Genomic DNA, 18,489 nt, shown 5'->3' on the forward strand with positions numbered 1-18,489 from the left:
TGGTTTGGCTTGGATGAGGTTTGTGAAAAGGCAATCCTCTGTTCAACCGACAGGCCTGAGCCCACCACAGGAATTCTTGCTTCAGGCATGGGATTATTGGAATCTGAGCTTCTAGACTGTGCTTGTGTTGAGACCATACATTCCTTAGGTACCATTGCAACTTCCTCATATGCAATCTGGCATGCGGAACCAATATTATGCAGGATGCCATGTAACCCAGGGCTTGCAGGACTTTCCTTGCAGTAAGCTGAGTTTGTGTTGTTAATGTCATGAAGTAGACTGGTAGTTGCTTTTGTTTTTCTTCTGTGAGAAAAGCCATTTGAGTTGATGTATCCAGTTCTGCACCCAAGAATGTTATCCTTTGGGATGGTACTAGTCTTGACTTTTGCATGTTGACTGTGTATCCCAAGGCTTGCAACAGTTGTATGACATTTTCCAAATCTTTTGTCAATTTTTCCTTGTTGTCCGCTTGTATTAGGCAGTCGTCCAGGTATGGGTAAATTTGAATTCCCTGAAGCCTGCAATGAGCAATTACTGATGCCAGGCATTTCGTGAATACTCTGGGTGCAGTAGATCAGCCAAAGGGCAATGCTGAGAATTGATAATGCTCTGATCCTGCAAGAAATCTGAGGTGTCTTCTGCAATCTGGTTGTATAGGGACGTGCAGGTATGCCTCCTTGAGATCTAGAGTCACCAGCCAAGACTCCTTGCCCAGCATGGGAAGAAGTTGCTGGAGGGTCAGCATTTTGAATTTTGGCACAATGAGGTATGTGTTCAGTGCGGACAAGTCGAGAATAGGTCTCCATTGATTTTCTTTTCTTGGTACAAGGAAAAGCCTGGAGTAAAATCCTTGGCCTTGCTCCATAGGCGGTACCTTTTCTATAGCTCTCATCCTTAGTAAGTTGTTGATTTGTCTTAGAGCGTCTGTTTTTTGGCTTGGTGGTAGGTTTGGCATTCTTCTCTTTTTTGGTAGAGTGTGGAAGTGAAACCTGTAGCCCTTGTCTATTGTTTGTAAAGTCCATTTGTCTCCTGTGATGTAATGCCAGTTGTCGGAAAATAAGGCTAGCTTTCCGCCCAAAGGTGCTTCCTGTTGTTCCCTGGTAGGCGGAACCAGAGCCAAATCATTGTGTCTGCCCTGTGGAAGTGGTTGTAGTTGAATCTGTGGCAGTACTTCTCTGGTTGGTAGGTTGCCACTGGCATCCCCTGTAGGCAGCCCTAGATTGACTTCTGCCTCTAGGGCGTCTATTTCTGCCTCTCTGTGCTCTGGAGTTGTCTGGAAAGGGCCAATTCTTCGAAGGCCAATTTCTGCTAAACCTCGGAGGTTGGACCTGTAAGAAATCCTTGACTGTTTGGACAGATTTTGCTTTTTCTTCCACCTTCTTTAGAACCTCCTGTGCAGGGGAGCCAAACAAACTTTGTTTCTCCATGGGAGCATCTAGGAGTTTTGACTTAACATGGTCTGGTAAGGATTGTTCTTTTAACCAGGCATGTCTTCGAATCACTGTGCCAGTCATAGCTGATCTAAAGGAAGCCTCCAGTGCAGCATAGCCACATTTTAAAAAATAGTTACTGACCTGCTGAGAGTTATGTACCAAATCCTGAAGGGACTTGCGGTCTATAGGTTCAGGAGAGGACAGTTTTTTATTTAGCTGGTCTAACAAAAATTCCTGGTACTGAATCATGTGAAATTGACAGTTTAAGGCCCTGGCCGAAAGAGTAGCAGAAGTATAAACCTTTTTACCCCATCTCTCTAATGCTCTAGATTCCCTTTCAGAGGGAAGAGGGTTTTTGGCAGAGGCAGCTGCCACACCTTTAGGGCCCTGTGAAATGGTTTCAGGGTCTGCAACAGGGCCTTATACAAATGGTAGTGTGTGTCCGGAGCCCTATAATATCTGTCAGGCTTGGCAGGGGCCGGAGGAAGAGAATCAGGGGCAGTACAAGCATCATTATATGCACCATCAACAACTGTTAGTACTGGAGGAATGGCTAAAGGCCTATGCTGTGTTAAGTGTAAAAAAGTCCTTAGCCTTTTCCTTGAATCTAAAAATCCTGGCCCTGCCATTGGAAGTGTTCCCTCATAGCATGTAAGGTTTCCCCAAAAGAAAATTCTTCAGGAGGAGAAGCAGAAGGAATGGAGTCTTCTGCATCAGAATCCTCACAAAGAGAATATGGGCCTTCGTGAGGGTCTGAGTCATCCGAGGAATAGTCTGTAGAGACAGGTTCCGGGGGTTCAGTCCTAGGCCTCTTATCTGGAGGGGGCTGAGAGGGCCTGTCTGGGTGAGGTTGGGATCCCCTGATCAAAGAAATGAGATCCTCAGCCAGGCTGAGTATTTGGGAACTAGAGGTAGGCCTTTGTGAGGGAGATTTAGCAGGTAAGGCCTTAGAAGATTTAGCTGCTTTAGCCCTGGCAAAAGCCTTGATAGACATAGATGCAGGGGGTCTAGCAGCCCCACGTGCAGGGGTAGATATGTCTAATGGAATAGTGTCTGACAAATCCTGGGTGCCTGCTTCTGTAGCAGTAAATTCAGTAGCAGATTCAGCCATGCTGTGTGAGGCCTTGGCTATCGGAGGCATGCTTTCGGCCGAAGGAAGAACCGAGGGCTCGGTTTCAGCCGAAACCGAGACACTTGTGGTTGGGCTAACCGTGGTTTCAGCCGAAACCGCGGACCGCGAGTGTCGGTCCTTTTCCTTGCGTTTTTTAACTAATTGTGTAGTCGGAGTCTCCGACGGCATTTTGTATGCAAAAGCGGGACCAAAAAACTCCTCTGCAAACTCCGACTGACATCTAAGCGTCCGTCGGTTGAAGGAAGCACAGGCTAGACAAGCTGATACGTCGTGGTCTGGGCCTAAGCAAGGAAGGCAGTAAGAGTGGAAATCCTTATGAGGTATTTGTTTCCCACAAGTTAAACAATTATTTACTTTGTCTGACATCGGCTGAGGCAAGAAAGAGTCCCCAACGGGGTACTTAGCTTTTTAGAAGTCTTCAGTAGTAGAAATCTCTGGATCTGACTGACCGGCACTTGCGAACAGCTTCTGCTTCGGGCACCGCGCGGCAAGAAAGACTGAGGAAAATGGCGTCGGCTGATGCCTTTATACCCAACAAACAGCAGCTATGACGTCGGGTGAAGTGCGACATCAGCCGAGGCCAGACCCAGACTTTGGAATCCGGCCGACCGAAGGGCTGCCTGAGGCAGGACAACCCATATGTTAGGACTGCAGATGCATCCTTGAAGGACATCGTTTCCATTTACTGCGGTACACTTTCCTGGTGGAGGGCTTATGCGCTGCCACAAGGATGGCTTTGACTGGTGAAGAGATACCGGGAGTCCTAACTAGGAGTGGAACTGGAGCAACCAAGCCTTCAGCTTCAGATTGTCCAGATTTGGGGTCGGTAAGTCCGATGGATGGGAGATTAGATCCGGACTGGGATCCAGAATCCAAGGGGGATTCACTAGGTGAGACCACAGGTAAGGGAACCAAATTTGCCGAGGCCAGAATGGGGCAATGAGGATCATCCTGCTTCCCAACCGCGAGGCTTTCTGTAAGAGTTGCAGCATCAGGGGTAGAGGAGGATAGGCATAAAGTAGACCGGATGGCCAAGCATGCACCAGAGCACCTCTTGGGGTTTCCCCTGGAGGGGGAATCAGAGCGAAGAAATTGCCGCATTTGGTGTTTGAGGGAGAGGCAAAAAGATCGCAGCAGGGTTGCCCCCATATTGAGAATATCTGCTTCGCTACTAGTGGGTTGAGAGACCACTCGTATGGGGTAAGAAGGGTGCGGCTGAGTTTGTCCGCTAGGATGTTGGCCCGCCCCGGAATGTGCGTTGCAATCAGAAAGCGGTTGGTGGAAATCGCCCATTCCCACACTCTTATGGCTTTGCGGCATAGAGGGTAAGACCTGGTTCCCCCCCGTTTGTTGATGTACCAGACAACCGACATGTTGTCTGACTGAATTGCAATCGTTCCTACGGGGAGGAAATTCTGAAGTGCTTGCAACACCTACAGCACCACTCTCATCTCCAGAATGTTGATATGCAGGGAGGTCTCTGTATCGTTCCACGTGCCTTGGACGGTCCTGCCTGAATAATGCCCCCCCACACCCGAGGCGGGAGGCGTCCGTGGTCACTGCGGCGAGGGGGAGAGGTGCAGAAGGGTTGGCCCGTATGGAGGTCCGGAGCATGGAGCCACCATAATAGAGCCCTCCTGCAAGCCTTGCTGATAGCAATGGGGTGATGGAGAGGAAAAGGCAGAAAGGACCATTGTACTAGAATGGTCCATTGCAGCACCCGCATGTTCAGACGGGCGCATGGAAGGAGCGTTATCACTGCCGCCATGGAGCCCAGTGCCCTCAGGACCAATTCCGCCGGTGGGGTCTCTGATTGGAGGATGGCCCTCACATGAAGTTGCAAATTCCGTAGTCGTTCCAACGTCAGAAAGGCTCGTAGATCTCTGGTGTCTATTCTGGCTCCTATGAATTCTATGACTTGTGTCGGGGCCAGAAAGGATTTGTTGGCATTGATGGTGATGCCTAACTGTGGGGCTAGGCGGAGAAAGAAATCTCTGACTGAGCAAAGTAGATGCCTTGTTGGGGCGGTCAGGAGCCAGTCGTCCAGGTACGGAAAGACCTGTATTCCCTGGAGTCTCAGGTGGGCCGCAATCACTGCCAATACCTTGGTGAACACCCTGGGGGCTGTGGTGAGGGCAAAAGGAAGGACCCTGAACTGGTAGTGACTGGCTCCCAGACGGAAGCGGAGGAACCTCCTGGATCGTCTGTCCATTAGAATGTGGTAGTACGCATCCTTGAGGTCTATAGAGCACATCCAATCGTTCTCCCTTAGAAGGGGGAGAATAGATTGAAGAGTGACCATTTGGAATTTTTCCTTGGTTACCGACAGGTTCAAACGGGACAGGTCTAGAATCGGTCTCAAGTCCCCCATATTTTTTGGCACCAAAAAAAACCTGGAGTAGAACCCTAATCCGAGCTGGTCTTGGGGGACGGGCTGGATGGCTCTTTTTCTTAGCAGCTGCTGAATTTCTGCGGCTGCAGCCTCCCTCTGATCGGGTGGTACATCGGGGAGGTTCTTGAATTTGGGGACATGGAAGTAATGGGATTTTGTATCCTCTGGATATAATTCGAAGCACCCAGCGGTCTGTCGTGATGCTCCGAGAAGCGCCCCCGACTGCCTCCAGAGTGGAGCAGTCGGGCAACCCTTCAGGGCTGCTGCGTGGGCCGGTCAGAGAAAGGTTCTCTGGACCCAAAGTTTCTCGGAGCCCCTCTGCCCCTGGGGCGGCGTCCTCCCTGTCCTCCTCTGCCACGGAAGGACTGGTTGTCCGGAGCGGGTTGGGAATATTGCGATTTCCGGAACCACATCTTCTTCTGACCCTTTTGGTTCTTCGAAAAGGGGAGCAGAGAAGTGGACTCCGACAGCAGACAACGTCTTCCCGTCCTTCTCGCTCTGGACAAGTGTCTCGCGAACCGTTTTGCCAAACAGGGCAGAACCATCGAAAGGGGCGTTCGCAAAGGACGCTTTAAAGGGATCCGCAAAGTCACAATGACAGAGCCAGGCCTGACGTCTCATGACTAGGCCCGCTCCGCTAGCTCTAGCGGCTCCCTCGGTGGCGTGGGACAATAGCCGCATAAAGGTGTTGGAAATGGATCTCAGAGTGGCCATTTGGGTGGAGTACAATTGTTTGTCCTCCGCCGACATAGACTCAGGGGGTGGGGAGGCAGCGTATTCTTTGATAAGATCCCGCTGCATCCTGATGACATGTGCCATATAGTTCAGAGACCTTACCGAAAAGGTCGCTGAACTAAAAACTCGCTTCCCTAAGCGGTCCATCGAGCGGGACTCCTTGCTCAGTGGATGGACTGAGGAGCTCTCCTGAGCTAGTTCCCTCTTCGTGGCTGCCGCCGTCAACATGGCATCTACGGGGGGACCCTTGCTCCAGTGTGACCGGTCTGCAGGGGAGCTTAGTATCCTGTCCGGGCATTTGGGTATTGTCTCCACGGTGTCCAGGTCCTTCCACGCCCTGGTGGTAATAAGGTCCACCAAGGGGTCAGCCGGAGGGGACACCCAAGAGGTAGACGGGCCTGCTTCAAATGCCTCCCGAAACACGGACTCATCGGAGGAAGACTTGGGGGCAGACCACCCACCACTGATCCTCAGCATCTCCATGATGTCTCCAAAGGAGACATCCTCTGCGGGCGATCTTGGCGAGCCTTCCCCTTCATCCAAGTCCGTGTCCTCAGTTAAGGACTCAGGGGAGTCCACGTGCCTCCTCTTGCACTTGTGCTTGCGGGGCACTTCCTCGGGGGGGGGGGCTGTCCGAGGAGGTCTCGCCAGCAACATCCTGTTCCAATGGAACAACCTAGGACATTGAAGCAGGCTGTCCCTGAGGCCGGGAGATGGAAGCCTGGCCCAGCAGAGAGGGAGTGCAGGGTGGAGCCGAGACAAGGGCCGGGGGTCCGGATGCCCTCAACAGAGCCCTCTCCACTACGAGGCCAGGGAACCGCTCTCCCTGGGCTCCGAAAGCCGGCTCCCACTCGGATCCGATGAAGGGATTGGAACCGGCGCAGAGACCATCGGATCCGAAGGACCAGTGTGCTCCGACCTGGACGGAGCCGAAGGCACACTGAATCCCTCGGATCCGAAGCTCAGGCGTTGGTTCCGAGAGGTCGGATCCGACAGACTCGAGGGCAGGGTCGGATCCGAAGTACCAAGTACTGTCGGCGCCGACCCACCCCCCGGCTCCGATGCTGCTCGGCTCCAAACGCTCCGAACCCGGGTAGTGGGTCGGAGAAGGAGCAATAGGAGCGAAAAAGGGTGTCGAGCTCCCCCCCGAAGCGGGGGGGGGGGCGGGAGGCAAGAGCACTCCCATCTGCAGCTGGGCCTGGATGAATCCGCATCATCCGGTCCAAGTCTGCATCAGACATGCTGAATGTTGATCTCGAAGAGGCCACCGAGGCAGGCCTGGATTGCCGCCTCGATGACCTCGACGGAGATCGGGCCTCCTCTTCCTCGAGCCCTGGGGAGAAGCAAGGAGATCGGAGCTGAGGAGGAAGAGACCTAGAAGCACTGGAGGGAGAAGCCCGCTTAGCTGGCGGGGCCGAAGCGGAGGCCTTGGCCCGCCGCTTGTGGTGCTTCTCCCTCCGTTTCTCCCTCCTAGCCTCCCTGTCCTCCGGCGCTTTAGCGGGAGTTTGAGTCCCGGCCGAAGGAAGGGGGGCAGGAGTGGCAATAACCACAGCCTGTGGTAGTGCCACGGGAGCAGCGGAGGCCGGAGCCGAGTCCGGGGGCAAAAGTCCCGGCAGGACCAGCTTCGACCTCCGCTCTTTCAGTGCCCTGGGGTTGAACGCTGCACAAATGGTACAGCCTGAGGTGAGGTGTTCAACCCCAAGGCACCGAATGCACCGAGTATGGCCATCAGCCGAGCAGAGCTTATGGCCACACTCGGTACATTTAGAAAAAAATGGCTTTTGGGGCCTCAGCCATACTTTAAAGAAAAAAAGAAGTGCTACACAAACACACAGGCCCCAAAAACACAACACACACACTCACTAACGACCAGCGAAGGGAGGGAAAAAACTATGTAAAAAAATTAAATATTACAGGAACCTAACTCTTACACACTTTTTTTAAAATAAGGTAGAGAAATTTGACAAGAAAAGGTCTTAACTGACGATTTTTTGCTAGAGCTCAAGAAATCCAGCCATCCACAAACGCGGCAAACTAGATCTGAGGTCATGGAGGGTTGGTAGGGGATTATGGGTGAGGGGAGGAGCTAGGAGCTCGGATCCATTAGCTATGAAACAAGTTGCCGGCTCGGATCCGATATCGGATCCAAGGCCCACAGGTTGCAGACAAATGAAGTCCCTACTTCAGATTCACTATTTGCCCATGAAATAGCAAAAATATGGAAAAACCTTCCCCCTGATCTCAGACTACAAAACTCCAACCCCCTCCTTCAAAAGCCTGCTTAAAACATACCTCTTCACCAACCATCTATGCAAGTGTAATAGACTCCATGAAGCCTCATCCACTTAATATTTCTACACCCCATCTGTCCTGGACAATACAAACACCACCCTCTAACTATACCTATCCATGTGTGAGCAATAACCTGTGTGTGTGTGTGTGTGTGTGTGTGTGTGTGTGTGTGTGTGTGTGTGTGTGTGTGTGTGTGTGTGTGTGTGTATATATATATATATATATATATATGTGTGTGTGTGTGTGTGTGTGTGTGTGCATATATATGTATGTATACTCTTACATGTGTATTTGCTTGAATGTACATATGGAAAACAAACATTTATATACTCTTATTCAATTGTGAAATATCTTGCAATGCTCTACCAGGTTCTTATCTACTCTCCTTGTATATTTTGCAGACTTGTATTTTTAACCAAAAGGGGGAATTATCCTTTTACTGTATACTAACGGCTGCAAAGTCTACAATCTGTATGCTACTACTCTGTAATGTCTCTTTTCTCTGTAAACTTATGGAGTTTTTCTCCCCAGGACTCTGCTGAAAACAGGCCCTTGTTGTCCAGTCGGACTATCCTGGCAAACAAATATTAAATAAATAAATCTACATAATTTTTGCCTCTCTTTTCAAACTCATATGGACCCTAAACCACCTTGCCCTACTATCTACTACAGCTACAACCACATCCAAAACTCATTATTTTTATAAATAAACTGTACTATCCAAACTGTCACCCACTATCTTCTCTTCACAAAAGATATCTGTATTTTGATGTAAGCTACTCATCCCTAAAACATCTCTCATTTTTCTGCTAGTATACATGTATACATGAAAACAAAGATCTTGACAAAAGAAACGGAGCAGAATTATACCTTCAATGTAATTGTATTAGAAACAATGCTTATGTACCACTACATCTTCAGCCATGACTAGTTCTGTTTCTCTCCATCTGTGTATAGCACTCTACTGTAGTGGAGTACTGTACTGAATATAGTACAGTACTGTATAGTTACTTGGGAACTTTTCTCCCCAGACCTCTGATGAAAATGGGTTATCCTACACAGTTCTAAACATTGTGTTTTTTGAGTGCTTAAGTCTTCAAAGAGATGCTCAGTAAAAAATGTACTCATTTGAGTAAAATGAGTATGCCTAGCTACACCCTTGTCCCACAAAGACATGGTCATGACAGGGGACAAGCACATACTGATATTTTGGGTGATTCCCACACTGCGAAGTTTCATATAGAAGTGGAGCCCTGGAAACAGAAACGGTTGAGAAAGGGCCTGAATCAATAGGTCATACAAATAAGCGAATATCTGACTCCCTTGAAGTCTGTAGAAGGCTACAACTGGAGCCAGACATTTGGTAACTACCCTTGGGGCTGTAGAAAGCAACCAAGAATACATTTCCAACACAAATACTGATGCAGCTGCCCTAGAGAGAGACATCAACAGCATCATAACCACATTTAATAGATAACAATCCACTTTGGTTTCTAGATATCCGAGATGGTCGAGAAAGCTCATCTTTCACCAGGTTTGCTGCCTCAGTACTGCAGATCACTACAAAGGATACACCAAACAAAAGTGAAAACTCTGTACCCCCTCCTAGTGTTTATATCAGAAGACGACCCAGAATGGGAGGAAGTACAACCCTCTTTACTTTCTGAAAGTTTCTTTAGGTTACTGAAACTCTGAAGAAGCTAACAAAGAAGGGTCCCTTTTCCTTAGTCTTGTTTTTATCAAACAAGCATTTGACAAATATTACCATGGTCTCAAAATGACTGTGCATCTAAACTGGTACAAATATTGCACTCTAATGCTTAATGATGAACTCCCGAACAAGTTATGTAGAAGGTGCATAACTTACAGCAGGACCTTGTGACAGCAAATGTTATGTTACTGAAAACCAGTATGAACAAACTCACTAGTGGTAGACAAAAACTGTAGCCAGAGAACATTAATCAAGTCTGCACTACTAAATAACTGTCTGCTAAAAAAAAAAAAAAAAAAAAAAAAGAAGGGGGGGGGGGGTGCACAGAAACATCAGCCTGTGAAGCAGCCAGAAAAGTTTCTAAGGTAACCCAGAAGTACACAAAATGTAAGAATAAAAAGGACCTAACTAAAAAAAATCTGCTGAACAGGATTAAAAAAATGCACAAAAATATTGAAGACGCCTAGGGCCTTTTTCCACTATCACTTGAGCAAGCAGCAAAGGAAATCTGAATAAACCAATGAATGCAACGCATTATGGGAGGAACTACAAACTTTTAGTTATGTACTCACCATAACTTCAGATGTTTGGGATCCATCTCGCCTACATTCTGACTGATGGGTTCGGAGCCGATCCCTCGGCTCCGACTCGGCACGCTTATGCCAAAGAGCGAAGTCTCTTATTGGCTGAGCTTACTATATCCCAGGATGCACCACTACCAGTCCCCCAGATCTAGTTTGTCCGCATACATGCACACACGCATGCACTGCTTATACAACATCGACAGATGATACAAGATAAAAACAGTAGAACTCAAACCGTTCAATCTCTTCTGATCTCCAAGGCAGGGGGAAGGAGGGTGGGTATTAGGAATGTAGGCGAGATGGATCCCAAACATCTGAAGTTATGGTGAGTACATAACTAAAAGATGTTATGTGATCCTATCTCGCCTACATTCTGACTGATGGGAGAGCGTCCCTAGCACCTAAATCCTGGGTGGCTCACTGGAAAACACTCCTGAGTACCGTGGAACCAAATGATGCTCGCCCTTTAGATGCCACATCCAATTTATAGTGGGAAATGAAAGTGTGCGGGTTGGACCAAGTAGCCGCAGCACAAATCTCAGAAATAGCGAGCTTGGAATGAAATGCAATAGAGGTAGCCATAGCTCTAGTAGAGTGAGCTTTGACAGATGTTGTAAGTTGCTTATTTGAAGAGGAATAAGCCTGAGTTATGCAAACTCTAATCCATTTGGCAATAGTAGCTTTAGTGATGGTTTTACCCAGTTTATTATCTGAAAAGGACACAAACAATTGATCTGTTTTTCGAATTTGCTGAGTCCTGTCTAGATAGAAGCGCAATTGCCTGTGAACATCCAATGTATGCAAGGTGTATTCCGCTTTGTTTGAAAATTTTGGAAAGAAAACTGGTAGCTCTAGAGATTGTTGGAGACCGAGATTAGAACAAACTTTGGAACAAAAGATGGATTAGGTCTAAGTGATACTCTATCCTTGTGAAAAATCAAGTACGGTGGTTTGATAGATAGGGCTTGAAGTTCTGAAACTCTTCTTGCAGAGGTAATTGCAATTAAGAAGGCAGTTTTCCAAGACAGATATTTCAACTCACATGTAGCAGCCGGTTCAAAAGGAGAAGATGTTAAGGCACAGTACCAAATCAAGATCCCACGGAGGCGCAGGATGAAAAACTGGGGTCTTAAAAGCACAGCACCTTTCATGAAAGTTTTACATAATCTGCTGCTCATCAACGGTGGGTCTATGGATTCGTGAAATTTGGAGATAGCTGCTAGTTGGACTTTAATAGTAGAGACTGAAGATCCTTGATTAAACAAGGATGTTAAAATTTCAAGACCTCTGGTATCGGGGCAGTAATAGGGTCTAAGCCTCTGAGTTGAGCCCAGATAGCAAACCTCTTCCACTTACTGTGATACAATTTCTTAGTGGTGGGTTTGTGGGCTGAAGATAAAATGTGAATAACTTCCGGTCCAAGGTGTGATTTCTGACTAAAGTCGGAAGTGGAGGAGCCAAGCTGTTAATTTCAAAGTGTGAAGGAACTGGTGCTGTTGTCCCGACTGATGAACCAGAAGGTCCGAGTTAGATCCAAAACCAAGGACCGCCCAGAGTATATTTCTGTAGGTAGGGAACCATACCGGACGAGGCCAGTATGAGCAATTAGAATCATTGTGGACCCCAATTGGGAAGCTTTCTGGATGACTTTGGGGAGGAGTGGAACCGGAGGAAAGCATAAAGCAGTCCTGTTGGCCAAGGTTGGACTAGAGCATCCGTAGCTGCCTCCCTGACGCTGGGTCAAGGAAAAGAACCTTTGCACTTCGGTTTTGTGGTGTTGCAAACAGGTCGCAGCACGGAATCCCCCATCTTTTGAAAATCTGAGCTGCTACTGTTTCGTTCAGGGACCACTCGTGAGGAGAGAGAACAGTCCTGCTCAGTCTGTCTGCCAATACATTGGATTTTCCTGGAATGTGGGTCGCTACCAGGAAGCGGTTGGTAGCCACTGCCCATTCCCACACCCTCATGGCCTCTCTGCAAAGGGGGTAAGATCTGGTCCCTCCTTGTTTGTTTAGATACCAGACCACCGACATGTTGTCTTTGTGGATAGCGATAATGCCTTGAGGGAGAAACTTGTGGAGGGCTTGTAGGGACAGAAATACAGCCCTCATTTCCAACACATTGATATGGAGAAATGTTTCGTTTGGAAGCCAAGAACCCTGAACTGACCTGCCCAGACAATGCCCCCGCCTGGGAGGCATCCGTTGTCAAGGTGGCCACGGAGGGTATAACAAAAGCTCTTCCCTGATTCAGATTGGATGGCAGAAGCCGCCAGCGGAGGTCCCGTTTGCACGCTTCTGTAATCAGTATGTGATGATTGAGGGGGAGATCCTGAAAAGACCATTGTGTCGATAACAGCCACTGAAGAATCCTCATGTGCAATCTTGCCAGAGGAACTAGGAGAACCGTGGCAGACATTGAACCTAAAAGTTGCAGGACCATCCTGGCTGGGGCTTTGGATCTTAGAAGCAGGGCTCGGACTTGACCTTGTAATGTTTGTATCCTTTCGGTAGGAAGGAAGATTCGCATTAATTTTGAGTCTATCTCTGCTCCTATGAATCTTATGCGCTGAGAAGGCAGCAAGACAGACTTTGACCAGTTGAATGTAATTCCCAGGGAAGCACCCAGGGAGATGGTGGCTTGTAGGTTCTCTAGTAGTAGATGCCTGGTGGTGGCAGTCAGGAGCCAGTCGTCCAGATAGGGAAACACTTGGAATCCGAGACTCCTCAGGTGAGCAGTCACTACTACCAAACACTTGGTGAACACCCTGGGGGCTATGGTGAGACCAAAGGGCAGTGCACAAAATTGGAAATGACCGTCTCCCAGGCTGAAGCGCAGATACCTCCTGGACGCCTGATGTATCGGTATGTGATAATAGGCGTCCTTGAGATCTATGGAGCACATCCAAACATCTTTCTCCAACAATGGGAGAATGGATTGTAAAGTGACCATTCGGAATTTGGACTTCATGACGGACTGGTTTAGTTTGCTGAGATCCAAAATGGGTCTCAGGTCCCCTGTCTTTTTTGGCACTAAAAAGAACCTTGAGTAATTTCCGGATCCGATCTGGTCTGTGGGGACCGGTTGGATGACTCCTTTTTCTAGCAGCTTTGAAGCTTCTACGGCTGCAATTTCCCTTTGACTGGGTGGTGGGGTTTTGGACGGTGGGGGTGAGTGTGTGAAGGGAATGGTGTAACCTCCGGCAATAATCCGAAGCACCCATCTGTCCTGAGTAATAGACTCCCAGGCTTTTAGGTGCTTGGCAAAACGGCACCCGACTGGCTCCGGAGCAGCACATACGGGCAATCCCTCATGGAGTGTGGGAGGCTGAAGAGCCACAAAAGGACTCGCGGTCTCCAGTGTTGCGGGGGCCTCTGCTGCCTCTGGGACGGCGTCTCCCAGAAAAATTTCCCCGTCCTCTGCCTCTGGAAGGGAATCTTCCTGCTGTTGAGGAAAGAATTTCTGTGATTTGGAACCACATCTTCCCTCCTCTTTAGCCTTGGGATAAGGCCGAAAGGGAGTGGAATAACGTCCTACGGCAGATAAAGTCTTTCCCTCTTGCTCACAGCGGTAAGAGTGTCTTTACCTTGGGTCCAAACAAAGAGGACCCATCAAAGGGAGCGTCGGCAAAGGAAGACTTGAAGGCCTCCGCGAAATGACACAAACGGAGCCAGGCTTGTCTCCGTGAGCCACGCCTGTGCCTGCCGCTCTGCCCGCCCCTTCGGCCGCATATGAAATGAGCCTCATGGACGAGTTAGAAATCGAGGTGAGGATAGCCAACTGAGAGCTAACCGACTGGGCTAGCTGCTCAGGTAGGTTACCTGAGAGGGAGTCTGAGAGCTCCTTGACCAGATCCCTCTGTAGTCTGGTGAAATGTGCCAAATAATTCAGGGACCTCAGAGTAAAGGCCGCTGAAGTCAGGGTGCGCTTCCCGTACCGGTCCATGCTCCTAGACTCCTTATTAGGAGGATGGACGGACGTTGAAGCCTCTGCCATGTCCTGCTGGGTAGCAGATGCCACCACCATGGCATCTACAGCCACGCCTTTCGTTAAGAACTCCTTCTCGGGTGGGGCAGACAAAAATTTGTTAGGGCGAGAAGGCACTGGTTCCACAGTATGTGGATGTTCCCACGCCCTCCGACAAACCAAATCCAGGAGCTCGTCGAAGGGCGGAGACACCCAGGAGGCGGAGGGCTGAGCCCCGAAGGCCTTGAGAAACACCGACTCATCAGCGGAGGGGGGTTTGGAATTCCAGCCGCCTCGTTGCTTAAGGACCTCTAGAATGTCTGCAAATGAGACATCATCCGAGGACGACTTTGGGGACCCCTCCGCATCATCAAGATCAGTGTCCGATGTAAGAGACTCGCCGGGGCAGTCCACGTGCTTCCTCTTGCACGATCTCTTCCTTGGGGCTCCTCCGAAGACAACTCCGAAGAACCCTCAGGAGGAGGGAACCCCAGTGGGGGTAACCTCAGGCCCCGGGCTCCGCTGCCTAGAGACAGGGGAACTGCCAAAGACCCAGTCTCCATGCCCAGGGAAGGTGCGGTAAAGCCGTGAGATGGCGAAGAAGACTTGGCCAAGGCACTCCTCATAGCTCTGAAAGCCGGACCCCCAGAATCCTGGGAGGGTCCGGTCCCCGGAGCCATGATAGCAGACGGAAGTCCCGCGGCCGAAGCACCGAGAGGGAGGCTCGGAACCGACAGCATTGGTCCCAAAACGTCACCCCCGGGTCCGGCCGAAGAAGTCCGTGTGCTAAACTTGGACCCGAAGGCCAGGGTTGGAGTAAGGGTCGGAGCCGACCCTAGGATCTCTACTGGCTCCATCAGCACCTGCTCCGGCCGGAGCGCGGTCGGAGGAGAAATGGCAATGGAGTGGGCTATCGGCTCCGAAGCCAATTGGGACGGAAACGAAACAAATTTCTGAAAGACTGGGGACTGGAACAGTTTTTGGAGCACCCTGTCTATGTCCGAAACTGACATCCTTGATGACCTGGAAGAGACCGAATGGGTCCGAGTAGGCCTCTCCAACGGCTCCAAGGGACTAGGGGACCGGCTCCGAATCGACTCTACAATTATCGGCGCCGAAGGAATGTCCAAACCAATTTCCATCGGTGCGAGAGGGCTTCGGCGCCGAGGAGGAAGTGTCTGAGCGGACAACCTTCATCGGCTCCGAGATCAGTGGAGCAGATGAAGATAACCCGCCTCTCGATGCCCCAGACGACGGCTCCGAACCCAGAGGAGTCGAGGCTGGAGGCATCGAGGCAGACCGTTCCGCCCTCGGCTCCGAAGTCCGTGGAGCCGAAGGAGAAGCCTGCCTATGTTTTTTGGCGGTCGGTTCCGACGGACTGGTCGGAGCCGACGCCCTTTTCTTTTTAGCAGGAGAAGGAGAGGAAGCTAATGCCTCTTTAAATGAGGGTTTAATAAGGCCTTTTAATATAAGTTTATTTTTCCTCTCTTGGAGGACCCTCGAGGAAAACGCGTGACACACACTACAGGACTCCTGCAAATGTTTGGCGCCCAAACAGTACACACAGAGAGAGTGGTCATCTGTGATCGACATCTTGAAACTGCACTTAGTGCACTTTTTAAATCCTGAAGGCCTAGGAGCCTGTGACATTATGGCAATCAAAAATAGTGAACTAGCCAAAAAACACACTGACTATCACAGAAAATTTTCTTTTCTCTCTCTTCTTTTTTTTTTTTTTTTTTTTTAAACAAGGACTAATCACAATACAAAAATAAAAGTAAAGGATCCAAGACCCCTAAAAATAATAGGGAATTAGCCAGACAACGGACTGACAGGGGAAGGCCCTTCAACTCAGATGGGACCTCTAGTCTGACAATACACAGTCACTACACAATATTTTACCAAGGAAAAATACTCATTCATACACAAAACACACTAGATAGCTGTTAAACCAGCTTTTTGTTGAATTTTAAAGAAATTCCTGACAGGAAAGTAAGTGAAAAACACTACTTAGCTCAGCCAAGCTCGAGACCACGTCTTCGCTTGTTAGCGGCAAACGAGATCTGGGGGACTGGTAGTGGTGCATCCTGGGATATAGTAAGCTCAGCCAATAAGAGACTTCGCTCTTTGGCATAAGCGTGCCGAGTCGGAGCCGAGGGATCGGCTCCGAACCCATCAGTCAGAATGTAGGCGAGATAGGATCACATAACATCATGAAATATTTAGGTGACACGCTGACTTGGGCTCACAGTTAAATATTATAGATAAAGAAAATGGACTGGATTATGTTAGATCAAGTGCTTCACTGACTAGGATCTGCTAGTATGAAACATTCCTGGTTGAGGCTTTGGTTCCTGCCCAAAGATGTAAAGGTGCAACTCCTGAATGCTGCCTTGGGTGAGGACTTGCTGTTTTACCTTTACTCTCCAGTTCTTGAATACTGAATGAGGAAGATATAGGTCTAGACAGCAAGTCTTTGCCCAAGGGAGCATTCAGGAGTTGCACCTTCTCATCTTCGGACAGGAATTGAAGCCTCAACTAGGAATGTTTCATAACAGACCCTGTAGAGCAGCTCTAGATGTTGCATCCATAACATCACACCCAAATTTAATGACATGCATGCCCATGTACTGAGTAATTTAGACATGGGTTAAGAGTTTATCCTTCAAACTACAATCTTTTGCCCCCCTTCCCCCCTAACAAGCTTCCTGGATCTGCTTAAGAATCTTTCTCCAATACATGATCATGTTATTTTGACAATTTCAGGGCTATAAAGGCTAGGGTTGCAGTAGTGTACACTTTCCTCTGAAACCAGTCCAAAATTCTGTTTTTCTCATCAGGAACAGCTTTATGACCAGGGGCCAGCTTACTTTTGAGTATCCAGAACACAGTAACTGGATCTGCCACCTGGTTAAACTTACAAGGCCCTAAAATTTGTCAGATCTCTTGGGAGCAGGGAGGTCTGAGAGTCTGACTCTAAGGGTACTCTCAAATGTATTCAGAATAGGATCCAGAAATTGAGAAAAGTCCATGGGTTTTGGAAGATGCAGTCCCAGAAGGTCCAAATATCTTTTTTAAGAAAGCAATGGCCTCTCAAGGCTTTCATGTATAGTACTCCCTCATGAAGGCAAATGTACATCTTCAAATGAAGCATCCTCTCTGCAAGAGATCCAGCTCCTCTTCACCCGTATCACAACTAAGGAGCAAGGAAAGCTGTGACCTACAGCTCAATTACTCCACTCCCTCAGAGGCTCTCAAGTCAGTGTCTTTCTTTCCGGAGAATGCTCACAATTTCAGTTTACTATCAAAAGACTGAATACCAAAACGACTGAATACCAAAACGACTGAATACCAAAACGACTGAATACCAAAACGACTGAATACCAAAACGACTGAATACCAAAACGACTGAATACCAAAACGACTGAATACCAAAACGACTGAATACCAAAACGACTGAATACCAAAACGACTGAAAATTCAAAATACTGAACAATGGAATTTGTTCCTTCTCCACTGCGGTGTGATCTTGGAGTTGGTATATATAGTTAGCAGGGGGTGTGGGAGCACAGCCCCCCACAAGAGGGGAACGGGGGGGGGGGGCTTGTCTCTTGCATTAAAAATGTATTCCGTATTTTGAATTTTCAGTCTTTTTTGGATTCGGTCTTTTGATTTTCAGTCATTTAAGAGTAAACCCGCAATTTCCTCCAGAGATGTGAACTCCGGATACAAAATGGTGGTCTAAAACTGGCTGTACATTTTAAAGAAAATGAAAAAAATTCCTGAACTAGCCTTGACCAATCTTGAGAGAGTAGGAATACAGGAGAATGGGGAGATTAACCATCAATAGATAATATAGAGGGCAGCACCTGTTTGGATGCACAAGCTTTGTGGAACAAGAATTCTACCTACATGATAAAAATATAGATGTACTGCAGCAGGATTGCACCTGAAGCCAACATCATGGTAGATTCCAAAGTGCTAACAAAAGACTATGGCAGAAAGTAGCCTCATGACCTAAGGCTATAAGCATAATTCTGTGAAACCAATGCCCTCAAACCTAAAACGACCCATTGAGATGGCCTGATCCAATGTCTTCTTACTTGCTTCTCATACTCTAATATGAATTTCTTTTCTTCTCTCTCTCTTTTTTTACACTAGACATACCATGTTATTGCTGCCAGTTGACAGACACGGTAATTAATTTGTTAAGGGTCACCTCTTTTAGTTTTGGCAAATGTGGA

General features: G+C 48.4%; 1 protein-coding gene across 4 annotated transcripts in view; it reads right to left on the reverse strand.

Annotated features, from left to right (window-relative positions):
• Nucleotides 1-18,489, reverse strand: part of YTHDC1 (YTH domain containing 1) — a 1,387,762-nt gene that overhangs the window by 606,236 nt on the left and 763,037 nt on the right. The gene's annotated exons all lie outside the window — the stretch shown is intronic.

This window comes from Protopterus annectens, chromosome 2.part2 (assembly GCF_019279795.1).
Source record: "Protopterus annectens isolate FY-2018-M chromosome 2.part2, PAN1.0, whole genome shotgun sequence".
Taxonomy (NCBI): Eukaryota; Metazoa; Chordata; order Ceratodontiformes; family Protopteridae; genus Protopterus; species Protopterus annectens.